The following is a 22,097-nucleotide window of genomic DNA, read 5'->3' as shown; positions in this document are numbered from 1 at the left end:
GCTGACCCACAGTGACATCATATTTTTTTCACATGTACATTGATGATACACTGCTCCCCCTCAGATCTCTTTCCACCACACAACCATTGCCACTTTATCAAACTGCTTATCCAATATCCAGTGCTGAATGAAAAAATATTTCCTTCCTTTCTTTGGTTCTCTGCCACAAGCTCCCCTATCCCACCTTCTGACTCCATCCAACTCAGTGTGAAAACTGTGCGACCTTGAACCAGACTGTTCTCATACTTGACTTCATATTTGACCCAAAGATGAGCTTCTGACTATGTCTCTGAGTCACCACCAAAATCGCCTATTTCCACCTCCACCAATTTCCTTTGCCCAACAACACATTGGCTTCAACTCATCTGCTCCTGGAGCCCTGAGCAATAATCTTGTTCCCTGTAGGCTTGACAGTCCCAATGCTCTCCTCGCTCTCTCTCCATATTGTCGCCTCCATAACTTTGAAATGGTCAAAGCTGTATGTCCCATGCCCCACAAAATCACCACCAATGAATCTGTAACATTTGTTGGCTCCCTTGGAGAAATGCCTGCATTTTCACTGTTTTTATTTTCAAAGAAAAAAGGGACCTTTAAATCCATCGTACCTCACTGAATCAGTGGTTTCCAAAAACGCCACCAATATCCACCGCCTTCTGAGGAAGAGTGCTCCAAAGATAATTTCGAAAGCACCATTCAATACAAGCGAAAACACTGCCATCAGAAAATAATTTGCAAGTCAAATAGAACCAGCATAGCACCAATTTTGGAAATATCGTAAAACCACGGTCAGGAATTGCTTAGCTATTTCTACGATTTACATTAGAATCGATAAGTAGAAGTAAACATTCACTGCATGAACAGGGACTTGAACCCTGGGCCATCAGATTATAAGTCTGACGCTCTACCGACTCAGGGACCTTTTCGCGAAGCCACAGAGCGACCTTTACTGGCTGACAGGGAACATTGCATCCTTCAGATTCTGTACTTTTCCTGCTGCCATCCACTCTGTTCAGCGCATTACTCTCACGCAACCACTCTCAATACCATCACTAAATTCAATCACAATTGCTCTTCACAAATCCTAACCAGTCCACTTCACCACAAAGTCCGGCACGTGCCCATAAAACGTCTTCCACTTTTCTTTGTAAATTTGGGGTGCTGCCTGCTTGAAAGAAAAAAAATATATAATATTCATCCAACAGCTACATTTAGGTTAATTCTAACACGTGCACAATATGCAAGGAGCCGACCGGGTAAATAACCTTCCTGAATGAATGTACAATAAAAGATTGTCGGACGAAATACAATCACAAAATCCATTCATTGTGGGCTGCTGATGTGTCACTGAAGTGGATGATTCACATGAGAATCGAGAAATTAAAACAAAAGGCGGCGAACAGGAAATTAGTCCCTGAGACCTCTGCTTAAACGGCTGATGCTCTGCCGAGTGCGCTCTCCGGGGTAGCAACCGGAATTTTACATAACGCATGTTCGCTGGTGCCACCGAACCAACACTTCCGAGGAACTGCAATCACAGTCGGATTGCATCACTTCCTGCTCGAACTTCCGACGGAGGGAGGTTGAGAAATCTGCAGTGCAGCGGAGTCCTCGGGCCTTAAGAACCGGGCAAGTGAAGGGGCGCCCGTTTCTTTAGGGCATCAGCTGCAGCGAAGCGGAAAAGCAAAGAGGAGCTTAAATAACACTGAAGACCTGAAGAAGCGTCATAAGCACTCGAAACGTTGTTTTGCTTTTATCTTCAGTTGAAATATACTAGGAATAGAAAAGAATGCATTAAAATATTTTACAGGCGAGTATTTTAAAAAGAGGGAAGCATTGGGAATGGGAGGACGATGGGATACAAAGGATAATAGCCAAAGTAACCACAGACCGTTTGCATGGGTATTAAATAAATGGTTTATTTATTCATTCACAGGACGTGGGATTCGGTGGCTGGGCACGCATTTATTGTCCATTCCTAACTGGCCTCGGGAACATGGTGGTGAGCTGCTTTCCTGAACAGCAGCAGCCCATGTGGCGTAGGTAAACCCAAATCTGCTGTTAGGAAGGGATTTCCATGATTTTGACCCAGTGACATGAGGGAAGGGCCCATATATTTCCAAGTCAGGGTGCTGAGAATCTTGGAGGGGAACTTCTATGTGGTGATGTTCCCATCTATCTTCTACCCTTGTCTTTAGAGATGCTTTTGGTCGTGGGTTTGAAAGGTGCTCTCAAAGGAGCCTTGGAGAATTCCTGCAGTGCACCTTTTTGATGGGATGCAATGCTACTACTGGGCGTCTGTGGTGGGGAGTGAATGTTTGTGGATCTGGATTTTGACCCAGTGACATGAGGGAAGGACAGAAATATTTCCAAGTCAGGATGCTTAGAGATTAGAGGGGACCCTCGACGTCTTGGCGTTCCCAATATATCTTCTACCCTTATCCTTCTAGATGGCAATGGTCGTGGGTTTGGAAGGTGCTCTCAAAGGAGCCTTGGTGAATTCCTAGAGTGCATCTTGTTGCTGGGATGCAATGCTACTACTGGGCATCTGTGGTGAGGAGTGAATGTTTGTGGATTCGGTGCCAATCAAGCGGGCTGTTTCAAACTGGACAGCATCAAGTTTCTTGAGTGATGTCGGATCTTCACTCACCCACGCAAGTGGAGACTATTCCAACGCACTCATGACTTGGATCTTGGAGATGGTGGACAGGTTGTCGGGAGTCAGGAGGTGATTTGCTCGCTACAGGGTTCCGAACCTGGCAATCACAATGTTTATGTGGCTCGACCAGTTCAGTATCAGGTCAATGGTAACCCTCAGGATGTTGATAGTGGGGGGAATTCAGCGATGGTAATGCAATTGAATGTCAAGTAACGTTGCTTAGATTCTCTCCTGTTGAAGATGGTCATTGGTTGGCACTTGCGTGGTGCACATGTTACTTGCCACTTGTCAGCCCAAGTTTGGATATTGACCAGGTCTTGCTGCATTTTATAATGGACTGCTTCAGTATCTGAAGATGCACAAGAGGTGCTGCAAATTGTGCAATAATCAGCGAAAATCCCCACTTCTGACCCTATGATAGAAGGAAGGTAACTGATTGTTGGGCCTAGGATACTGCCCAGAGGAAATCCTGCAGTGATGTCCTGGAACAGGGATGATTTTCCACCAACTACCACAACCATCATCCTTTGTATTGAGTATGGCTCCAACTGATGAATGGTAACACTGATTCCCATTGACTCCAGCTTTGTTAGGACTCTATGATGCCACACTCGGCCAAAAGCAGATTGATGTCTATGGTGTCACTCTAACCTCAAATTTGGATTTGCTCACTTTTTCCATATTTGAATTAAGGTTGCATTGCGGTCAGAACCTAAGTCCCATTGGCAGAGCCCAAACTGGGCGTCACTGATCAGGGAATTGCTAAGCAAATGTCACTTGTTACTACTGTTGATGACCCCTTCCATCTCTTTGCATATGATCGAAAGAATGCTGATGGGGCAGTCATTGCTTCGGTTGGAATTGTCCTGATGTTTGTCGAATGGACACACTTCGGCCAATATCCATATTTCATACAGATTCCAGAACTGTAGCTGCACTGGAACGGCGTGTCCAGGGGCGTTGCAAGTTCAAGAGCCGAAGTCTTTTGTCGGAATGCTGTCAGTGACCCCAGCCTTTGCACTATCCAATACCTTCAGCCGTTCCAATGTATCACGTGGAATACATCCAATTGCTTTAAGACTGGCCTCTGTGATTCTGGGGGCCTCTGGAGGAGGCCAAGATGTATCATCCACTCTGCAATTCTGGCTGATGATTGTTGCAAATTGTGCAGCCATATCATTGGATTACAAGGCTCATCCAGCATTCAGAATTTGGTATTTGTGAAGCTACTTCCTCTGGGGAGTTGTGTAATTGTCCATCACAATTCACGACTGGATGTGACATGGCTGCAGTGCTTAGATCTGTTCCGTTAGTTGTGGAATCACTTAGGTCTGCTTATCACACACTGCTAATGCTGATTGGCACGCAAGTAGTCCTGGGTTCCAGGCTTACAAGGTTGCCACCTCCTTTTTAGAAATGCCTCCGACTGCGCCTGGCATTCCCTCGTGCACTCTTCAATGAACGAGGACTGTTCCAATGGCTTGGGAGATTGGTAGAATGGGGAATATGCTGTGCTATGCGGGTGCAGATAATGGTTCAACACAAGTCTGCTCTTGCTAATGGCAAACAGTGCCTGATGTTTGCCGAGTCTTTGAGTTGATAGATCAGTATGTGTTCATCCACCTATTTAAAAATAATCTGGACACGTTACAGAATGGGGATGGCTATTTATATCTAATTATTTGTTAGAAAAAAATTGTTGTGAAAGAGGATTGGTAAATAATTAACACAATTCCTACAGTTATGAAGGTGGACAGAAGATGCCCAGAGAATTAAAGACCAGTCAGTTAACAACAGTGCTGAGAGAAATAATAGAATGTTTACTAAAGAGGAAGATAGAAAACAATCCGAATATGAGGAAAGAAATATTGAGTAGTCAGCATCGTTCCCAAATTATTAATCTAAACAGATCCAGGGTATCACAAGCAATGATTTCTCATCCCATTTCCGCACTAGCGCCTCTGGACTCCCTCGGGTTCCCCTCGCTGACTCATTTGTACTTCTCATTGAGGTGCTGACCCACAGTGACATCATATTTTTTTTCACATGTACATTGATGATACACTGCTCCCCTTCAGATATCTTTCCGCCACACGACCATTGCCACTTTATCAAACTGCTTATCCAATATCCAGCGCTGAATGAGAAGATATTTTCTTCCTTTCTTTGGTCTCTGCTACAAGCTCCCCTATCCCAGCTTCTGATTCCATGCAACTCAGTGTGAAAATTGTGCGACCTTGAACCAGACTGTTCTCATATTTGATTTCATATTTGACCCAAAGATGAGCTTCTGACTATGTATCTGTGTCACCACTAAAATCGCCTATTTCCACGTCCTCCAATTTCCATTGCCCAACATCACATCAGCTTCAACTCATCTGCTCCTGGAGGCCTGTGCAATAATCTTGTTCCCTCTAAGATTGACAGTCCCAATGCACTCCTCACTATCTCTCCATATTCTCGCCTCCATAACTTTGCATTGGTCAAAGCTGTATATTCCAAATCCCACAATATCACCGCCAGTGAATCTATAACATTTGTTGGCTCCCCTTGGAGAAATGCCTACATTTTAAATGTTTTTATTTTCAAAGAAAAAAGGGACCTTTAAATCCATCGTACCTCGCTAAATCAGTAGTTATACAAAAACGCCACCATTATCCATTGCCTTCTGAGGAAGAGAACTCCAAAGATAATTTCGAACGTACCATTCAATACAAGTGAGGACACTGCCATCATAAAATACTTTGCACGTTAAATAGAATCAGCAAATCACAAATTTTGGAAATACTGTAAAAGCACGTGGGAATTCCGCATGATTTCTGCGATTTTCATCAGAATCGATAAGTAGCAGATAAAAATCATCGCCCTAACAGAGACTTGAACCCAGGACTCTCAGATTAAAAGTCTGACGCTCAACCGACGGAGCTACCCGGGCTCTTCCGCCCGGGTCGCACCGCAACCTTTACTGGCTAACAGAGCACATTGCATCCTTCAGATTCTGTACTTTTCCTGCGGTCATCCACTGTGTTCAGCGGATTTTCCTCACGCACCCACTCTCAATACCATCGCTAAATTCAATCACAATTGCTCTTCACAAATCCTAACCCGTCCACTTCACCCCAAAGTCCGACCCGTGCCCAGAAAATGTCTCCCATTTTACTTTGTAAATTTGGCGTGCTGCCTGATTGAAAGGAAAAAATATATAATATTCGTCCAACCGCTACATTTAGGTTATTTCAAACACGTGCAAGGACCCGACCGGATAACAACCCTCCTGAATGAATGTACAATAAAATTACTGAACTGGACGAAACACAATCACAAAATCCAATCATCGTGGGTGGTTGATGTGTCACTGAAGTGGATGATTCACATGAGAATCGAGAAATAAAAAAAAAAAGGCCGCGAACGGAATTAGACCCTGGGCCGTCATCTTAAACGGCTAATGGTCTGCCGAGTGCGCTCGCCGGGGTAGCATCTGGAATTTTACATAACGCATGTTCGCTGGTTGCCATCTAACCAACAATTCCGATGAACTGCAATCACAGTCGGATTGCAACACTTCCTGCTCGAACTTCCGACCGGGGGAGGTTAAGAAATCTGCAGCGCAGCGGGATCCTCGGGCCTTTAGCAGCGGGCAAGTGAAGGGACGCCCGTTTCTTTACGGCATGAGCTGCGGTAAAGCGGCAAAGCAAAGAGGAATTTGAGATTAAATAACACTAAAGCTCTGAAGAAGCGTCATAAGGACTCGAAACGTTAACTTGTTTCTCTCCCCACAGATACCGTGAAACCTGCTGAGTTTTTCCAGCATTTTCTGTTTTTGTTTCAGATTTCCAGCATCAGCAGTATTTTGCTTTTATCCTCAGATGAAATAAGCTAGGAACAGGAAAGAATAAATTAAAATATTTTACCGGCAAGTATTTTAAATACAGGGAAGCATTGGGAATGGGAGCACGATGGGATAGAGAGGATAGTAGCCAAAATTGCCGCAGACCGGTGACAGGGTTATTAAATAAATGGATTATTTATTGATTCACAGGATGTGGGATTTGCTGGCTGAGCCAGCATTTATTGCCCATTTCTAATTGCCCTTGGGAAGGTGGTGGTGAGCTGCCATCTTGTACCGCTGCAGCCCATGTGGTGTAGGAACGCACACACTGCTCTGAGGGAGGGATTTCCAGGATTTAGACCCAGTGACATGAGGGAAGGGCAGAAATATTTCCAAGTCAGGATGCTGAGAGACTTAGAGGGGAACCTCCAGGTCGTCGTGTTCCCATATATCTTCTACCCTTATCCTTCTAGATGGTATTGGCCGTGGGTTTGGAAAGTGCACTCAAAGGAGCCTTGGTGAATTCCTGCAGTGAAACTTGTTGATGGGATGCAATGCTACTACTGGGCGTCTGTGGTGAGGAGTGAATGTTTGTGGATCTGGTGCCGATCCAGTGGGCTGTTTCAAACGGGACAGCATCAGGTTTCATGAGTGCTGTGGGAGCTTCACTCATCCACGCAAGTGGAAACATTCCATCGCACTCATTACTTGGATCTTGTAGATGGTGGACAGGTTGTTGGGAGTCAGGAGGTGATTTGCTCGCTGCAGGGTTCTGAGCCTTGTAATCACAATATTTATGTGGCTCGACCAGTTCAGTATCAGGTCAATGGTAAACCCCAGGATGTTGACAGTGGGGGGATTCAGCGATGGTAATGCCATTGAATTTCAAGTAAAGTTGCTTAGATTCTCTCCTGTTGGAGATGTTCATTGCCTGGCACTTGTGTGGTGCACATGTTATTTCCCACTTGTCAGCTCAAGTCTGGATATTGCCCAGGTCTTGCTGCATTTTACAAAAGACTGCTTCAGTACCTGAGGATGTGTGAAAGGTGCTGCAAATTGTGCAATAATCAGGGTTCATCCCCACTTCTGACCTTATGATGGTAGGAAGGTAACTGATTGTTCGGCTGAGGCTGCTGCCCTAAAGGAGTCCTGCAGTGATGTCCTGGAACTGAGATGATTTCCCGCCAGCTACCAAAACCATCATCCTTTGGCCAGGTTATTGGTTAAACTGATTGGTAGTAACCCTGATTCCCATTGACTCCAGTTTTGCTAGGACTCCATGATTCCACCATCGGCCAAAAGCTGCCTTGATGTCAACGGCAGTCACTCTCATCTCACATTTGGAGTTCCGCATTTCTTCCATATTTGAATTAAGGCTGCAATGAGGTCAAAACCTGAGTCAAATTGGGGGACCAAAATTGGACCTCAGTGAGCAGGGGATTGCTAAGCAAGTGTCACTTGATACTACTGTTGATGACCCTCCCATCTCTTTACACATGATCAAACGAAGGCTGATGTGGCAGTCATTGCTTTGGTTGGACTTCACCTGAATTTTGTCCAATGGACACACTTCAGCCAAAATCCGTATTTTGGACAGATGCCAGAATTGTAGCTGCACTGGAATGGCTTGGCCAGGGGCGTTGCAAGTTCAAGAGCCGATGTCTGTTGCCGGAATGCTGTCAGCGACCCAACCTTTGCACTATCCAGTGCCTTCAGCCTTTTCAATGTATCACGTGGAATATACCGGATTGCTTTAAGACTGGCCTCTGTGATTTTGGGGGCCTCTGGAGGCGGCTGATATGGAACATCCACTCTGCAATTCTGGCTGATGTTTGTTGCAATTGTGCAGCCGTATCATTGGATTTGCAAGGCTCTTCCATCATTCAGAATGGGGTATTTGTGAAGCTACTTCTTCTGGGGAGTTGTGTAATTGTTCATCACAATTCACGACTGCATGTGACATGGCTGCAGTACATTGATCTGTTCCATTGGTTGTGGAATCACTTAGCCCTGCCTATTGCTCGCTGAAAGTGCTGATTGGCATGCAAGTAGTCCTGGGTTCCAGCTTTACAAAGTTGAAAATTCCTTTTTAGAAAAGGCATGCTACTGATCCTAGCATTCGCCTGTGCACTCTTCATTGAACGAGGGTTGTTCCCTTGGCTTGGTGACAATGGTAGAATGGGGAATATGCCAGGCCATGAGAGTGCAGATAATGTTTCAGCACAAGTCTGCTCTTGTTAATGGCAAACAGCGCCTAATGTTTGCCGAGTCTTTGAGTTGCTAGATCAGGATGTATTCATCCACCTATTTAAAAATAATCTGGACATGTTGCAGAATAAGGATGGCTATTTTTATTTAATAATTTGTTCGACAAAATATGTTGAGAAAGGGGATTGGTAAATGAATAATAGAATTCGTACACTTATGAAGTTGGACGGAATATGCCCAGAGATGCATAGACCAGTCAGGTTACCAACAGTGCTGCGAGAAATAATGGAATGTTTACTAAGGAAGAAGATATAAAACCATCGAAATATGAGGAAAGAAATATTGAGTAGTCAGCCTGGTTCCTTACTTCCCAACTTAAACAGATCCAGGGTATCACAAGCAATGATTTCTCATCCCATTTCTGTACTAGCACCTCTGGATTCCCTCGGGGTCCCTCCCTCACTCATTCGTATTTCTCATTGAGGTGCTGACCCACAGTGACATTTTTTTTCATCATGTACATTGATGATACACTGCTCCCCCTCAGATCTCTTTCCACCACACAAACATTGCCACTTTATCAAACTGCATATCCAATACCAAGCGCTGAATGAAAATATATTTCCTTTCCTTCTTTGGTCCCTGCTACAAGCTCCCCTATCCCAACTTCTGACTCCATCCTACTCAGTGTGAAAACTGTGCGACCTTGAACCAGAATGTTCACATACTTGATTTCATATGTGACCCAAAAATGAGCTTCTGACAATGTACCTGCGTCATCACTAAAATCACCTACTTCCACCTCCACCAATTTGCATTTCCCAACACCACCTCAATTCAATTCATCTGCCCCTGTAGCTCGGAGCAATAATCTTGTTCCCTCTAGACTTGACAATCCCAATGCGCTCCTCGCTTTCTCTCCATATTGTCGCCTCCATAACTTTGAAACAGTCAAAGCTGTATGTCCCATGCCCCACAAAATCACCACGAGTGAATCTATAACATATGTTGACTCCCCTTGGGGAATTGCTTGCATTTTAAATGTTTTTATTCCTAAGAAAAAAGGGACCTTTAAATCCATGATACCTCGCTGAATCAGTAGTTTCCAAAAACGCCACCAATATCCACCGCCTTCTGAGGAAGAGAGCTCCATAGATACCTTCGAAAGTAACATTCAATACAAGCGAAAACAATGCCATCAGAAAATACTTTGCACGTCAAATAGAATCCGCATATCATAAATTTTGGACATATCGTAGAATCAAGTATAGGAATTGTTTATGATTTCTGCGATTAACATCAGAATCGATAAGTAGCTACTAACATTTACCGCCCGGACAGGGGCTTGAACCCTGGACCCTCAGATTAAAAGTCTGATGCTCTACCGACTGAGCTATCCGGGCTCTTTGAGCAACTTCGCACAGCGAGCTTTACTGGCTGACAGCGAACATTGCATCCTTCAGATTCTGTCCTTTTCCTGCGGCCATCCACTGTGTTCAGCGGATTTCCCTCACGAACACACTGTCAATAACATCGCTAAATTCAATCACAATTGCTCTTCACAAATCCTAACCTGTTCACTTCACCCCATAGTCGGGCCCGTGCCCAGAAAATGTCTCTCATTTTACTTTGTAGATTTGGCGTGCTGCCTGATTCAAAGAAAAATATATAATATTCGTCCAACCGCTACATTTAGGTTATTTCAAACACGTGCACAATATGCAAGGAGCCGCCCGGATAAAAACCCACCCGAATGAATGTACAATTAAATTAGTGAACCGGACGAAACACAATCAGAAAATCCATTCATCGTGGGTTGTTGATGTGTCACTGAAGTGGATGATTCACATGAGAATCGAGAATTTTAAAAAAAGGCGGCGAACTGGAAATTAGGCCCTGGGCCCTCATCTTAAACGACTGATGCTCTGCCGAGTGTTCTCGCCGGGGTAGCATGTGGAATTTTACATAACGCATGTTCGCCGGTTGCCTTCTAAACAACATTTCCGATGAACTGCAATCACAGTCGGATTGCAACACTTCCTGCGCGAACTTCCGACGGGTGCGGTGGGGGAGGGTGTGGGGGGTGGGGGGGTGGGGGCAGGGTGGTGCGGTAAGAAATCTGCAGTGCAGCGGGATCCTCGGGCCTTTAGCAGCGGGCAAGTGAAGGGACGCCCGTTTCGGCATGAGCTGCAGTCAAGCGGCAAAGCAAAGAGGAATTTCAGATTAAATAACACTGAAGTTCTGAAGAAGCGTCATAAGGACTCGAAACGTTAACTCTGTCTGTCTCTCCACAGATACTGTGAGACCTGCTGAGTTTGTCCAGTATTTTATGTTTTTGTTTCAGATTTCCAGCATCAGCAGTATTTTGCTTTTATCTTCAGATGAAATAAGCTAGGAACAGAAAAACAGAAAAGAATGCATTAAAATATTTTACAGGCATGTATTTTAAATACAGGGAAGCATTGGGAATGGGAGCAGTATGGAATAGCGAGGATAATAGCCATAGTAACCGTAGACCAGTGGCAGGGGTATTAAATAAATAGATTAATCATTCATTCCTATAATGAGTGTTTCTCTGGCTGGGCCCTCATTTATTGCGAATTCCTAGTTGCCCTTGGGAAGGTGGCAGTGAGCTGTCTTCTTGGCTGCTGCCGCGCATGTGGTGTAGGTACACGCATACTGCTGTTAGGGAGGAATTTCCAGGATTTTGACCCAGTGGCGTGAGGAAGGGGAGGTATAATTCCAAGTCAGGATGCTTAGAGACTTGGAGGGGAACATCCACGCCGTGGTGTTCCCATTTATCTTCTACCCTTGTCCTTCTAGATGGTATTGGTCGTGGGTTTAGAAGGTGCACTCAAAGGAGCCTTGGTGAATTCCTGCAGTGAAACTTGTTGATGGGATCCAATGCTAATACTGGGCGTCTGTGGTGAGGAGTGAATGTTTGTCGATCTGGTGCCGATCAAGCAGGCTGTTCCAAACTGGACAGCATCAAGTTTCTTGTGTGCTGTCGTTCCTTCACTCATCCACGCAAGTAGAGACATTCCATGACACTCATGACTTGGATCTTGTGGATGGTGGGCAGGTTGTTAGGAGTCAGGAGGTGATTTGCTCGCTGCAGGGTTCCGAGCCTTGTAATCACAATGTTTATGTGGCTCGACCAGTTCAGTATCACGTCAATGGTAAACCCCAGGATGTTGATAGAGGGGGGATTCAGCGATGGTAATGCCATTGAATTTCAAGTGAAGTTGCTTAGATTCTCTCCTGTTGGAGTTGGTCATTGCCTGGCACACTTGTGGTGCACATGCTACTTGCCACTTGTCAGCCCGACTCTGGATATTGCCCAGGTTTTATAATGGAGTGCTTCAGTACGTGAGGATGCGTCAAAGGTGCTGCAAATTGTGCAATAATCAGCGAATATCCCCACATCTGACCCTATGATGGAAGGAAGGTAACTGCTTGTTGGGCCTAGGATACTGCCCTGAGGAAGTCCTGCAGTGATGTCCTGGAACTCAGATGATTTCCCGCCAATACCACAACCATCATCCTTTGTGCTTGGTATGCCTCCAAATGATGGATAGTAACCCTGATTCCCATTGACTCCAGTTTTGCTAGGACTCTATGATGCCACACTCAGCCAAAAGCTGCCTTGATGTCAACGGCAGTCACTCTCACCTCACATTTGGAGTTCCGCATTTTTCCATATTTGAATTAAGACTGCCATGAAGTCAGAACCTGAGTCACATTGGCGGAACCCAAACTGGGCTTTAGTGAGCAGGGGATTGCTTAGCAAGAGTCAATTGTTGCTACTGTTGATGACCCCTTCCATCTCTTTACACCTGACCGAAAGATGGCTCATGTGGCAGTCATTGCTTGGGTTGGACTTGTCCTGAATTTTGTCCAATGGACACACTTTGGCCAATATCCATATTTCGGACAGATGCCAGAATTGTAGCTGCACGGGAAAGGCATTGCCAGGGGCGTTGCAAGTTCAAGAAACGAAGCCTGCTGCCGGAATGCTGTCAGCGACCCCAGCCTTTGCATGATCCGGTGCCTTCAGCTGTTTCAATGTATCACGTGGAATATATCGAATTGCTTTAAGACTGGCCTCTGTGATTCTGGGGGCCTCTGGAGGAGGCCAATATGTATCATGCACACTGGAATTCTGGCTGAGGTTTGTTGTAATTGTGCAGCCGTATCATTGGATTTGCAAGGCTCTTCCAAGATTCAAAATGGGGTATTTGTGAAGCTACATCCTCCGGGGAGATGTGTAATTGTCCATCACAATTCACGACTGGATGTCACATGGCTTCAGTGCTTAGATCTGTTCTGTTAGTTGTGCAATCACTGAACTCTGCCTATCACTCACGGCTAATGCTGATTGGCACACAAGTAGTCCTGGGTTCCAGCTTTACAAGGTTGACACGTCCTTTTAAGATATGCCTGCTCCTGCCCCTGGCATTCCCTCGTGCAGTCTTCATTGAACGAGGGTTGTTCTCTTGGCTTGATGAGATTGGTAGAATGGGGAATATGCCAGGCCACGAGGGTGCAGATAATGTTTCAGCACAAGTCTGCTCTTGCTAATGGCCAACAGTGCCTAATGTTTGTCGAGACTTTGAGTTGCTAGATCAGGATGTATTCATCCACCTATTTAAAAATAAGCTGGACATGTTACAAGATAGGGATGGCTATTTATATTTAATAATTTGTTCGAAAAATTATGTTGCAAAAGAGGATTGGTTAATAAATCATGCAATTCCTGCAGTTATGAAGGAGCACAAAATATGCCCAGAGAATTATACACCAGGCTAACATCAGTGCTGCGAGAAATAATGGAATGTTTACTAAGGAAGAAGATAGAAAATCATCGAAAAATGAGGAAAGAAATATTGAGTAGTCAGCATGGTTCCCTACTTACAAATCTAAACGGATCGAGGGGATCACAAGCAATGATTTCTCATACCATTTCTGCACTAGCACCTCTGAATCATTCTTATTTCTCATTGACGTGCTGACCCACAGTGACATCATATTTTTTCACATGTAAATTGATGATACACTGCTCCCCCTCAGAATTCTTTCTGCCACACAACCATTGCCACTTTATCAAACTGCTTATCCAATATCCAGCGCTGAATGAAAAGATATTTCCATCCTTTCTTTGGTCTCTGCTACAAGCTCCCCTATACCAGCTTCTGACTCCATCCTACTCAGTGTGAAAACTGTGCGACCTTGAACCAGATTGTTCACATACTTGATTTCATACTTGATCCAAAGATGAGCTTCTGACTATGTATCTGCGTCAGTACTAAAATCACCTATTTCCACCTCCACCAATTTCCATTGTCCAACACCACATCGGCATCAAGTCATCTGCTCCTGGAGCCCTGAGCAATAATCTTGTTCCTGCTAGACTTGACAAATCCAATGCACTCCTCACTATCTCTCCATATTGTCGCATCCATAACTTTGAAACGGTCAAAGCTGTATGTCCCATGCCCCACAAAATCACAGCCAGTGAATCTATAACATATGTTGGCTCCACCTGCAGAAATGCCTGCATTTTAAATGTTTTTATTTTCAAAGAAAAAAGGGACCTTTAAATCCATCGTACCTCGCTAAATCAGTAGTTTCCAAAAACGCCACCTGAGGAAGAGGGCTCCAAAGATAATTTCGAAAGTACCATTCAATACAAGTGAAAACACTGCCATCAGAAAATACTTTGCACGTCAAATAGAATCAGCATATCACACATTTTGGAAATATCGTAAAACCAATTGCAGGAATTTCTCATGATTTCTGCGATTTACATCAGGATTGTTAAGTAGCACTTAAACTTTATCGCTCGAACAGGGACTTGAACCTTGGACCCTCAGATTAAAAGTCTGACGCTCTACCGCCTGAGCTATCCGGGGCCTTCAAAATTGCGCCGCACAGCGACCTTTACTGGCTGACAGCGAACATTGCATCCTTCAGATTCTGTACATTTCCTGCGGCCATCCACTGTGTTCAGCGGATTTCCCTCACGCAACCATTCTCAATACCATCGCTAAATTCAATCACAATTGCTCTTCACAAATCCTAACCCGTCCACTTCACCCCAAAGTCCGGCCCGTGCCCATTAAACGCTCTTCCATTTGGAATTGTAAATTTGGGGTGCTGCCTGATTGAAAAAAAAATATAATATTCATCCAACAGCTACATTTAGGTTAATTCTGACATATGCACGATATAGAAGGAGTCGACCGGTTAAAAAACTCTCCTGAATGAATGTACAATAAAATTACTGTACCAGACGAAACACAATCACAATATCCATTCACAGTGGGCTGCTGATGTGTCACTGAAGTGGATGATTCACATGAGAATCGAGAAGGTAAAACATCAGGCGGCGAAAGGAAATTAGACCCTGAGCCTGATGCTCTGCCGAGTGCGGTCGCCGGGGTAGCATCTAGAATTTTACGTACGCATGTTCGCTGGTTGCCATCGAACCAACAATTCCGAGGGACAGCAATCACAGTCGGGTTGCAACACTTCCTGCTCGACCTTCCAACGGGTGGAGGGTGAGAAATCTGCAGTGCAGCCGTATCCTCCTGCCTTTAGTAGCGGGCAAGTGAAGGGACGACCCCTTCTTTACGGCATGAGCTGCAGCAAAGCTGAAAAGAAAAGAGTAATTTGAGATTAAATAACATTGAAGCTCTGAAGAAGCGTCATAAGGACTCGAAACGTTAACTGTGTTTCTCTCTCCACAGATACTGTGAGACCTGCTGATTTATTCCACATATTCTGTTATTGTTTCAGATTTCCAGCATCAGCAGTATTTTGCTTTTATCTTCAGATGTAATAAGCTAGGAACAGAAAAGAATGCATTAAAATGTTTTACAGGCAAGTATTTTAAATAGAGGGAAGCATCGGGAATGGGAGCAGGATGGGATAGAAAGGATAATAGCCAAAGTAACTGTAGACTCGTGACAGGGGTATTAAATAAATGGATTATTTAAATATACTCAGAATGTGGATTTCCCTAGCTAGGCCAGCATTTATTTTCCATTTCTAATTGCCCTTGAGAAGGTGGTAGTGAGCTGCCTTCTTGGAGCACTGCAGCCCATGTGGTGTAAGTACGCCCACACAGCTGGTAGGGAGGGATTTCCAGGATTTTGACCCAGTGACATGAGGGAAGGGCAGATGTATTTCCAAGTCAGGATGCTGAGACTTGGAGGGGAACCTCCACTTCGTGATGTTCCCATCTATCTTCTACCTTTGTTCTTCTAGATGGTATTGCTCGTGGGTTTGGAACGTGCTCTCAAAGGAGCCTTGGTGAATTCCTGCAGTCCATCTTGTTGATGGGATCCAGTGCAACTACTGGGTGTCTGTGGTGGGGAGTGAATGTTTGTGGATCTGGTGCCGAGCAAGCGGGCTGTTTCAAACTGGACAGCATCAGGTTTCATGATTGCTGTTGGAGCTTCACTCATCCACGCAATGGAGACTATTCCAACGCACTCATGACTTGGATCTTGGAGATGGTGGACAGGTTGTCGGGAGTCAGGAGGTGATTGGCTCGCCGCAGGGGTCCGAGCCTTGTAATCACAATGTTTATGTGGCTCGACCAGTTCAGTATCAGGTCAATGGTAACCCCCAAGACGTTGCTAGTGGGGGGATTTGGCGATGGCAATGCCATTGAATGTCAAGTAAAGTTGCTTATTTTCTCTCCTGTTGGAGATGGTCATTGCCTGGCACTTGTGTGGTCCAAATGTTGCTTGCCACTTGTCAGCCCAAGTCTGGATATTGCCCAGGTCTTGCTGCATTTTATAATGGACTGCTTCAGTATCTGAGCATGTGCGAAAGTGCTGCAATTTGTGCAATAATCAGTGAACATTCCCACTTCTGACCCTGTGATGGTAGGAAGGTAACAGATTGTTCTGCCTAGGATACTGCCCTGAGGAAGTCCTGCAATGATGTCCTGGAACTGAGATCATTTCCCACCAATTAACACAGCCATCATTCTTTATGCTTGGTATGGCTCCAACTGATGGATAGTAACCCTGATTCCCATTGACTCCAGTTTTGCTAGGAGTCTATGATGCCACACACGGCCAAAAGTTGCCTTGATCTCAACGACAGTCACTCTCACCTCACATTTGGAGTTCTGCATTTTTTCCATATTTGAATTAAGGCTGCAATGAGATCAGAACCTGAGTAACTTTGGCGGAACCCAAACTGGGCGTCAGTGAGCAGGGTATTGCTGAGCAAGTTCACTTGATACTACTGTTGATGACCCCTTCCATCTCTTTACACATGAGCGAAAGAAGGCTGATGAGGCAGTCATTGCTTCAGTTGGACTAGTCCTGATTTTTCTTGAATGGACACACTTCGGCCAATATCCGTATTTTGGACAGATGCCAGAATTGTAGCTGCACTGGAAATGCGTGCCCTGGGGCATTGCAAGTTCAAGAGCTGAAGTCTGTTGCCGGAATGCTGTCAGAAACCCCAGCCTTTGTACTATCCAGTGCCTTCAGCCGTTTCAATGTATCAAGTGGAATATATCGAACTGCTTTAAGAATGGCTTCTGTGATTCTGGCGGCCTCTGGAGGAGGCCAATATAGAACATCCATTCTGCAATTCTGGCTGATGTTTGTTGCGAACTGAATTTGCAAGGCTCTTCCATCATTCAGAATGGTGCATTCGTGACGCTATTTCCTCTGGGGAGTTGTGCGTTTGTCCATCACAATTCACGACTGGATCTCACATGACTGCAGTGCTTACGTCTGTTCCGTTGGTTTTGGAATCACTTAGCTCTGCCTATCGCTCTCTGTTAATGTCAATCAGCACGCAAGTAGTCCTGGGTTCCAGCTTTACAAGGTTGACACCTTTTCAAATATGCCTGCTATTGCTCCTGGCATTTCCCCGTGCACTCTTCATTGAACGAGGGTTGCTCCCTTGGCTTGGTGACAATGCTAGAATGGGGAATATGCCGGGCCATGAGGGTGCAGACAATGGATCAGCACAAGTCTGCTCTTGCTAATGGCAAACAGCGCCTTATGTTTGCCGAGTCTTTGAGTTGCTAGATCAGGATGTATTCATCCACCTATTTAAAAATAATCCTGACATGTTACAGAATAGGAATGACTATATATATTTAATAATATGTAAGAAAACATGTTAAGAAAGAAGATTAGTAAATAAGTAATACAATTCCTACAGTTATGAAGGTGGACAGAATATGCCCAGAGAATTAGAGACCAGTCAGTTTAACATCAGTGCTGCGAGAAATAATGGAATGTTTACTCAGGAAGAAGATGGAAAACCATCGAAATATGAGGAAAGAAATATAGAGTAGTCAGCATGGTTCCCTGCTTACCAATCTAAACAGCTCCAGGCTCTCACAAGCAATGATTTCTCATCCCATTTCCAAACTAGCACCTCAGGATTCCCTCGGAGTCCCCTCCCTGACTCATTCTTATTTCTCATTGAGGTGCTGATCCATAGTGACATCATGTTTTCTTCACATGTACATTCATGATACACTGCTCCCCCTCAGAACTCTTTCTGCCACACAACCATTGCCACTATATCAAACTGCTTATCCAATATCCAGCGCTGAATGAAAAATATTTCCTTCCTCTCTTTGGTCTCTGCTACAAGCTCCACTATCCCAGCTTCTGACTCCATCCTACTCAGTGTGAAAACTGTGCGACCATGAACAAGAATGTTCACATACTTGATTTCATATTTGACCCAAAGATGAACTTCTGACTATGTATCTGCGTCACTAATAAAATCGCCTATTTCGACCTCCACCAATTTCCATTGTCCAACACCACATCGGCTTCAACTCATCTGCTCCTGGAGCCCTGTGCAATAATCTTGTTCCCTCGAGACTTGACAATCCCAATGCACTCTTCACTATCTCTCCATATTGTCGCCTCCATAACTTTGAAATGGTCAAAGCTGTATGTCCCATGCCCCACAAAATCACCACCAGTGAATCTACAGCATATGTTGGCTCCCCTTGGAGAAATGCTTGCATTTTAAATGCTTTTATTTTAAAGAAAAAAGGGACCTTTAAATCCATGATACCTCGCTGAATCAGTAGTTTCCAAAAACGCCACCAATATCCACCGCCTTCTGAGGAAGAGAGCTCCATAGATACCTTCGAAAGTACCATTCAATACAAGCGAAAACACTGCCATCAGAAAATACTTTGCACGTCAAATAGAATCAGCATATCACAAACTTTGGAAATATCGTGAAACCAGTTGCAGGAATTGCTAATGATTTCAGCGACTAACATCAGAATCGATAAGTAGCTGATAAAATTCACCGCCTGAACAGGGACTCGAACCCTGGACCCTCAGATTAAAAGTCTGATGCTCTACCGACTGAGCTATCCGGGCTCTTTGCGCACGGCCGCACAGCGACCTTTACTGGTTGACAGCGAACATTGCATCCTTCAGATTCTGTACTTTTCCTGCGGCCATCCACTGTGTTCACCGGATTTCCCTCACGCACCCACTCTCAATACCATCGCTAAATTCAATCACAATTGCTCTTCACAAATCCTAACATGTTCACTTCACCCCAAAGTCTGGCCCGTGCCCAGAAAATGTCTCCCATTTTACTTTGTAAATTTGGCGTACAGCCTGATTCAAAGAAAAAATATATAATATTCGTCCAACAGCTACATTTAGGTTATTTCAAACACGTGCGCTATATTCAAGGAGCCGACCGGATAAAAACCCTCCTGAATGAATGTACAATAAAATTACTGAACCAGACGAAACACAATCACAAAGTGCATTCATCGTGGGTTGTTGATGTGTCACTGAAGTGGATGATTCACATGAGAATCGAGAATTTTTTTTTAAAATGCGGGCAAAGAGGGAATTAGACCCTGGGCCCTCAGCTCAAACGGCTGATGCTCTGCCAAGTGCACTCCCCGTGGTAGCAACCGGAATTTTACATAACGCATGTTCGCTTGTTGCCAACTCACCAACACTTCCGAGGAACAGCAATCACAGTCGGATTGCAACACTTCTTGCTCGACCTTCCAACGGGGGCCGGGTGTGAAATCTGCAGCGCAGCGGGATCCTCCGGCCTTAAGCAGCGGTCAAATGAAGGGACGCCCGTTTCTTTACGGCATGAGCTGCAGTAAAGCGGAAAAGCAAAGAGGAACTTGAGATTAAATAACACTGAAGCTCTGAAGAAGCGTCATAAGGACACGAAACGTTAACTCTGTTTCTCTCTCCACAGATGCTCTGAGACCTGCTGAGATTTTTCAGCATTTTCTGTTCTTGTTTCAGATTTCCAGCATCCGAAGTATGTTGCTTTTATCTTCAGATGAAATAAGCTAGGAACAGAAAAAAATATATATTAAAATATTTGACAGGCAAGTATTTTAAACAGAGGGAAACATTGGGAACGGGAGCACGATCGGATAGAAAGGATAATAGCCGAAGTAACCATAGACCGGTGACAGGGGTATTAAATAAATGGATTGTTTATTAATTTACAGAATGTGGGTTTCTATGTCTGAGCCAGCATTTATTGCCCATTCCTAATTGCCCTTGGGAAGGTGGTAGTGAGCTGCCTTCTTCAACAGCTGCAGCCCATGTGGTGTAGGTACACCCACACTGCTGTTAGGGAGGGATTTCCAGGATTTGGACCTAGTGACATGAACGAAGGCCAGATATGTTTCCAAGTCAGAATGCTGAGAGACTTGGAGGAGAACATCCACGTCGTGGTGTTCCCATCTATCTTCTACCCTTGTCCTTCTAGATGGTATTGATCGTGGGTTTGGAAGGTGCTCTCAAAGGAGCCTTGGTGAATTCCTGCAGTGCATCTTATTGATGGGATCCAGTGTTACTACTGGCGTCTGTGGTGGGGAGTGAATGTTTGTGGATCTGGTGCCGATCAAGCATGCTGTTTCAAACTGGATAGCATTAAGTTTCTTGAGTGCTGTCGGAGCTTCACTCATCCACGCAAGTGAAAACCATTCCATCACACTTATGACTTGGATCTGGTGGATGGTGGACAGGTTGTCGGGAGTCAGGAGGTGATTTGCTCGCCGCATGGTTCTGAGCCTTGTAATCACAATGTTTATGTGGCTCGACCAGTTCAGTATCAGGTCAACGATAACCCCCAGCATGTTGATAGTGGAGAGACTCAGCGATGGTAATGCCATTGAATGTCAAGTAAAGTTGCTTAGATTCTTTCCTGTTGAATATGGTCATTGCCTGGCACTTGTGTGGTGAACATGTTACTTGCCACTTATCAGCCCAAGTCAGGATATTGCCCAGGTCTTGCTGCATTTTATAATGGACTGCTTCAGTATCTGAGGATACGTGAAAGGTGCTGCAAATTGTACAATAATCAGCAAAAATCCCCACTTCTGACCCTATGATGGTAGGGAGGTAACTGATTGTTGGGCCTAGGATACTGCCCTGAGGAGGTCCTGCAGTGATGTCCTCGAACTGAGATTATTTGCTGCCAAGTATCACAACCATCATACTTTTTGGTGGGTATGGCTCCAACTGATGTTTAGTAACACTGATCCCCATTGACTTCAGTTTTGCTAGGACTCTATCGTGCCACTCTATTGGCCAAAAGCTGTCTTGATGTCAATGGCAGTCACTCTCACCTCACATGTGGAGTTTCGCATTTTTTCCATATTTTAATTAAGGCTGCAATGAGGTCAGAACGTGAGTCACATTGGTGGAACCCAAACTGGGCGTCAGTGAGCAGGGTATTGCTAAGCAAGTGTCACTTGATACTACTGTTGATGACCCCTTCCATTTCTTTACACATGATCGAAAGAAGGCTGATGAGGCAGTCATTTCTTCTGTTGGACTTGTCCTGATTTTTGTGCAATGGACAAACTTCGGCCAATATCTATATTTCAGACAGATGCCAGAATTGTAGCTGCACTGGAACGGCATAGCCAGGGGTGTTGCAAGTTCAAGAGCTGAAGTCTGTTGCCAGATTACTGTCAGCGACCCCAGCGTTTGCACTATCCAGTGCCTTCAGACATTTCAATGTATCACGTGGAATATACTGAATTGCTTTAAGACTGGCCTCTGTGATTCTGGGGGCCTCTGGAGAACGCCAGTATGGATCATCCACTCTGCAATTCTGGCTGATGTTTGTTGTAATTGTGCAGCCGTATAATCGGATTTGCAAGGCTCTTCCATCAATCAGAATGTGGCATTTGTGAAGCTACTTCCTCCGGGGAGTTGTGTAATTGTCCATTACAATTCACGACTGGATGTGACATGGCTGCAGTGCTTAGATCTGTTCCGTTGGTTGTGGATTCACTGAGCTCTCCCTATGGCTCGCTGCTAATGCTAATTGGCACTCAAGTAGTCCTGGGTTCCAGCTTTACAAGGTTGACACCTTTTTAGATATGCCTGC

General features: G+C 44.8%; 3 non-coding genes across 3 annotated transcripts; all 3 read right to left on the bottom strand.

The window, feature by feature from the left end:
- Positions 1-10,023: 10,023 nt before the first annotated feature.
- On the bottom strand, positions 10,024-10,096 carry trnak-uuu. The gene has a single exon. It is a non-coding gene; the product is annotated as a tRNA-Lys (tRNA).
- A 4,436-nt stretch (positions 10,097-14,532) lies between these two features.
- trnak-uuu lies at positions 14,533-14,606 on the bottom strand. Its single transcript has one exon. It is a non-coding gene; the product is annotated as a tRNA-Lys (tRNA).
- Positions 14,607-19,011: 4,405 nt separating this feature from the next.
- trnak-uuu lies at positions 19,012-19,084 on the bottom strand. The gene has a single exon. It is a non-coding gene; the product is annotated as a tRNA-Lys (tRNA).
- Between the last annotated feature and the right edge of the window lie 3,013 nt (positions 19,085-22,097).

Source organism: Carcharodon carcharias, chromosome 24 (genome assembly GCF_017639515.1).
Source record: "Carcharodon carcharias isolate sCarCar2 chromosome 24, sCarCar2.pri, whole genome shotgun sequence".
Lineage (NCBI taxonomy): Eukaryota > Metazoa > Chordata > Chondrichthyes > Lamniformes > Lamnidae > Carcharodon > Carcharodon carcharias.
Note: the sequence above shows the minus strand (reverse complement) of the source record. Positions and strands in the feature narration are given on the sequence as shown.